Raw genomic sequence first — 6,018 nt, 5'->3', positions numbered from 1 at the left:
TTACGTTTCAAAACAATGTTGAAAACTAGCATCTCGAGTATTTTAAGTCTCGATTTGTAAGTGGATTAGTTTAAAGTGGGAAAAAAATGAAGCTGAAAATCGAGTTCTAAAGACTCGATATCCATAAATTGAATAAAAACGCCACTATAAGGCTATAAAATGTCACTATAAGACTTAAAAACGCTACTATAAGACTCTAAACCGGAACTTATAAAAAAAAAAATTTGTAGGAAAACGCCGCTATAGGGGTTTAAAACGTCACTGTAAGACATAAAAACGCCACTATAGGTGAAATTTTTTTGCATAAAAATCAAGATCTATGTTCTAATATGGAACTCGAGTTTCTAAAATTCAAGATACTACTTTCCTTTATTGTTTCAAACGATGCCTAACTAACTATATACAATTATTTTGCACAGCTATTTTGCACGTTACCTTCAAAAATTTTACAACAATTTATATATTTATTATGTCTTTTTTGGCCTATTATGAATGTACAATGCAATGTTGTATTTCTTTATTTAGTATCTTCAATGCTAAGCTCTTTGAATTAAAGTTGGATCTCTAGAATTCTTACCGTTTCATGTGAGAAGTCATCATCAAGGATTTTTTGATGCGTGAGTACCTAGCATGCTGGCATATATCATGGGCACACTAACTAGTACACGAGGTGCATTTTTCTAAGGTCTTCTCTGCTTAAATCTGAGAAAGAAAGGTCCCAATCTCATCAGTCTCCAACTCTCCAAGTATCATACCAGATCCCTTTAATAGAATCATTTTTTCCAAAAAAAAAAAAAAAGATACCCATACCTTGCGGTCGCTTCCACTTTTCTGGCAGCAACGCCACTTCGCCGATCATTCTCCATCTCCTCTTTGTCTTTGGTTTTCTTCTTCTTCATCTTTCGTCCAAACTTTGCTCCACTTCTGTTTTTCTTCTTACTGTCTGATGTTTCTTTTAACTTTCTTTGCTTTTTGTTTTTATCAAATAAGAGACTTTACCTTTTGTTAAGTGTGAAAGTGTGCCCTGACACTACCCACGTGTACTTGGACAACTTAAATTTCAAATAAATTTTTATATTTCTTTTAATATTAAAAAGCCACAAGTTTCAAAGGCATTTGACACAAGTTTCGAAGGCTTTTTTTTTATTTTATTTTTTTATTTTGAGACAATTCAAACTTGTATTACTTTTGTTAAGGATACAAGTGATCAGCCATTTACAACTACAAACTTGTATTATTACTACTATTAATATAAGGGAAATGCTAAGTATTTTCTTTTATTTATTATTAATGAGCTGACACTTTAATAAGAAGGTTCACATATTAAAGCATACATGTAAATTAATATTTTAAATATTTATAACAAATTTTATAGGTTTTGAATAATGAAGATATATATATATATTAGTGGTAATTTCGAAATAGTATACTGGTGTTAACCGGTATCGAAATATTTCATTTTCTTGACTAAACTAAAACGGTTTCCAATACGATATTGAGTCTCTTGTTTAAGATATACATGTCTTTCACTAACTTTTTTTTTTTTTTTTTTTTTGGATAAGGGTGTCTTTCACATTTGACTGTAAAATTGATATTCTATTATAATTTTTTTAATGACGGTTTCAAAACCCGCTCTTCTTATTATTGAAATATCAAGGTTGAAAAAAAGCTACAGTCAAGAATAGAAGCATTAAAGATGCACATTATAGTGAAGAACAACAGTCGTTTTATATGTCTACCTGTATATGAATAAAATGATAAGCTACAGGTCGTTCTATTTATGATTATATTAGCATTAGTGTAGGTGACAGGTGTTTGTTTTAATTGGTTTCTTCTAAGTTGGTTAGTTTGTATCTTTTCCTCTTACTCTGTTCAGTATATATATGACAGAATCTCTGCAACTTAGTTCATCATGTGAACATAGAAATCATTTTCCAAAGTATTGGATCATCTTCAAGTTCTATGGTTTCATCAAGGAAGTTTAATATTAATAAAAAAGAAAAACTCATAAAAATAATTTAAATTTTTTTTAATGCACCACACTTGTGAAGGTTGTTGTGTTTGTGTGTGATAATTGAACGATGAACGGTTGATGGGAAAATTAAGACTCTTTTTTTTTGGAGAATGGAAAAATTAAGACTTGGTTGTACAATATGTACGTATTCAAAAGATATTAGTTTTGAGTGTGTATATATAACTATATATATAACTTTTGGGAGTTTTGTTTTATTAATTTAAGAACTGTAAATTATTTTGTAGCTAGGTTTTTTTAATTATGAACCTGCACTGAGTTGTTGACACACATAAGCACATATGTCTAGTATTAACAGATAACGTTCTAGGTTAGACAACACTTGGAAGCCATGGAAAAGAATAGAAGTTAAATACTTCTTCCCATTGTATTTATTTTATTTTATTATGAATGTTTTTTTTTTTAATAAATGGTATCTTGTAAAATATCTATAATATGCATATTATTAACTCTAGTGCATCACATGAGTTTGCATGTAGTATTAGTATGTGTGTGTGTATATATATACTATATTTTGAAAACTCTTATTATATTATGGGTGTAACGAATGCTCAAAGGCAATTATTAACAAATCATTATAAAAAAGTTTTGATACTATTTTTATGGAAAATAGAAAAAACTGTCAAAACATTAATTGATTTTTTTTATTTTCCCATAAAAACTTTTTTAAAATGGTTCATTAATAAATGCCCTTAAGGCATTTGTTAACATTTCCCTTATATTATTACCACATGTCAAAGCCAACCTTTTTTCAACATTTGGATCTCAACTCTCAACTAGTTTGCAAATTATAACATATTTCTTTTAATAAGTATTTTAAAAAATAAACCAAGAAAAGTTGTCAATTGACATAGGATTATTATTGATATTGCCTGAGCAAATACCCATCCCTTTGCCAAGTCATCATCTTCATTATCAGTTTCATTAATCCAACCCCACAGATCCGCCTCTCCTTTTTTTCGGGTCATAACTGTCTTTGATGCATAGTATCTCCCATTACCATACTTCAATCGAAGAGTGGATCCAATTAGATTCTAAATTATATATATATATATATATATATATGATTGTTTTTAAATGTACTCATGCATATGCACGAGGTTACACACTAATACGATATAATGGACCTGCAAGCACACAACATTTATCACCTTCTACTTCTAGTATTAAAAATATTTCTAATACAGTAAAAAATTTTATAGTTAAAAATATTTCTCACACAGTAAACAAATTTATAATTTAGTGATGCTGTTTGAGTTCAAATCTTCAATTCATCCCTACTTATTTCCGGTTAAAAAGAAAAAGAAAATATAAAATATTCATAATATGAATTTAACTTCATCATAGCCAAACGGCTCAATTATTTTATCCATACTCCTATAGAAAAATCAGATTTTTATTTTTAATGGATCTTATTAGTCATTAATAAACCAATAGCAATTAATTATTTAGTTCATGGTTAATTTATAATATGTCTACTAAATCCGATCCTTTAATGATAGATTTGAATTGTATTTTGTAATGTGAGTGATATGACTCATGGTTACATTGGATACGATCCAATAAATGAATCAATCATCATGCCTAAGGGTGTTCACTAAACTGCACATACCCCAAAATTCGCATAAAAACCATTTGCAAAATACCATAACCGCACCAAACTGCAAGTAAATGTGCATCGCACCGTATAGTGCAATGCAGTTTGCGGTTTTATAATAAGAAAACCACACCGCACCGCACCTCATCCTCTATATATTAATATGTTTATTTTTTTAATATTAAATATATTTGTAGGGACACGATTTTTAACGACCCAACGATGGCTTTGGGCTCGTACGTAAAAGGCCCGAACAACATGATTTGTAGAGAGTGGGTTTGGAAAGGCTAGACCTTGGTCGTCGGGTAACGGGCTAGTCAGGATTTTCATGGAAGCCCATTCGAAGGTGGATTTGACCTGCATATCTAAGCCTTTTATGGATGTGGTGTGAAGATCTATCTCCTCGGAATTAGTCCGAGGAGCGTCTCGCCCTCACCGTCTTCCTTTTTTATGAGTACGTCCTCCCCCCCTTTTTTCTGATTCCTTCCAACCCCCCCCTAAATAATTGTAGGGACACGATTTTTAACGACCCAACGATGGCTTTGGGCTCGTACGTAAAAGGCCCGAACAACATGATTTGTAGAGAGTGGGTTTGGAAAGGCTAGACATTGGTCGTCGGGTAACGGGCTAGTCAGGATTTTCATGGAAGCCCATTCGAAGGTGGATTTGACCTGCATATCTAAGCCTTTTATGGATGTGGTGTGAAGATCTATCTCCTCGGAATTAGTCCGAGGAGCGTCTCGCCCTCACCGTCTTCCTTTTTTATGAGTTCGTCCTCCCCCCCTTTTTTCTGATTCCTTCCAACCCCCCCCCTTGTCAATGCAATGAACTTCCCTTTTATACTAGTATTTCCTTCCCATTCTTCACCTACGTGTCCGTTTCTCCTTGTTTGGGGTGGTTACTCGTCTTGTCAATCATCACATCAGAGTGGTTGGGAAAAGCTGGATAGCATGGTATGAGTATGGGTTTGTCAGGCGATGGGCTCCACATTAAGGCGTTGGCAGCTTTCTCCCTTGGACTGTTCTTGTACTGAATTTGTCCTCTTCTTCAGGCTTTTTTGTGAGGTATTGGGCGTAAAGTCGTCCTCGGCCACATCCTTTGACCTTCAAGGAGCTTTCATTGCGCGTTCTTAGCAGTAAGGCCCCTCGACTTGGGTTTTGGGCTTTAAATACAAACTGGGTTGGGACTTTAGATTTCGGGCCCCACAATAGCCCCTCAAAATCCTGCTGCCCGACTTTCTAGTTGGGGAGGAGGGTTTTGGTGACATCAGGCTCACATTATGGCTCTCTCAAATCCAGTACTCCATTATTATTTGTATTTTTTCATTTACATGGGAGGCGTGTCAGAATAAGGGCCACTCCTTTATTTTTCGCTCACGCGGGGTCCTTTGACATTTCGGTACTCGAGGCACGCCTTCACGAGGATCTTCAGATCCTACGGCTGAAGATGAGGTTGGAAATTGAGCCGAGTCTGCTTTGTCCGCAGCACTCCTTGAAAATTTGCATGAATTAAATGCCACCGGTTTGCTTCTGTGTATAAATAGGGCAAAGGGGGTCACTCCACCTGCACATAAACTCTCCTGTTTCCTTCAGAATTATACTTCTTCTTTCATATTCACGATCTCCATTTCCAGTGTCATCTAGCCTCAGAGCAATATGCTTGTGGCATGGATGGGGATGAAGGATCTTCACCCGCTTCAGAGGCACCGAATCTTCAAGGTGATATGGTACGGACAAGGATGGCACAGGTTCAAGTCAATCCACCGTTTTGACAGGGGGAAGATAGTATTTCCCCCTCTTTCAGCCAAAATCCGAAGTAGGTTCTGGTCATGCCAGATTTTTGGCATGTCAGAAGAAAGAATTTCCGTCATCAGCGCCGTCTGCCTTGTTGCAGGCAAATTTTTGCGGGGGCTCCTCAACTTCCAGCTCCTTACACCTTTTCTTCAATGGTGTAGGCCTCAAGTTGGGTTCCCTGCACCTTTTCTTCAGCGGCGCTAGCCAAGTGCTCTCTGCACCTTTTCTTCAACACTGCAGGCCCCTCGTCGGGTTCTTTTGCTGCCTGAGCTATGGGCATGTAAAAGTATTGAGGAATGATACCCTTACTCAACATCTTGGCACTGCAGCCAACCTCTCCTCTGTGCTTCTCCTTCGGCTCTGTCTTTATCCTCTTGTATTTTTTCTTTTTACTTACATAGTTTAGCTTTAATGTAAGCCTATTTCAGCTTTTCATTGTACACTGTACTACTCCTTTATCTTAATAAAAGATGAGTTTATTTCTTTCTAAATGCTTTTCTTTTCTGCAACAATTACTTTGTGCATGAATATTGAATATAAGCTTGCCTTTAATGATACTCGGAGCAGAAAAATGTCTTAACACAGATTTCTACTAG

This window comes from Quercus lobata, chromosome 4, assembly GCF_001633185.2.
Source record: "Quercus lobata isolate SW786 chromosome 4, ValleyOak3.0 Primary Assembly, whole genome shotgun sequence".
Classification (NCBI taxonomy): Eukaryota; Viridiplantae; Streptophyta; class Magnoliopsida; order Fagales; family Fagaceae; genus Quercus; species Quercus lobata.
The sequence above is the reverse complement of the archived record's forward strand: the minus strand, read 5'-3'. Positions refer to the sequence as shown.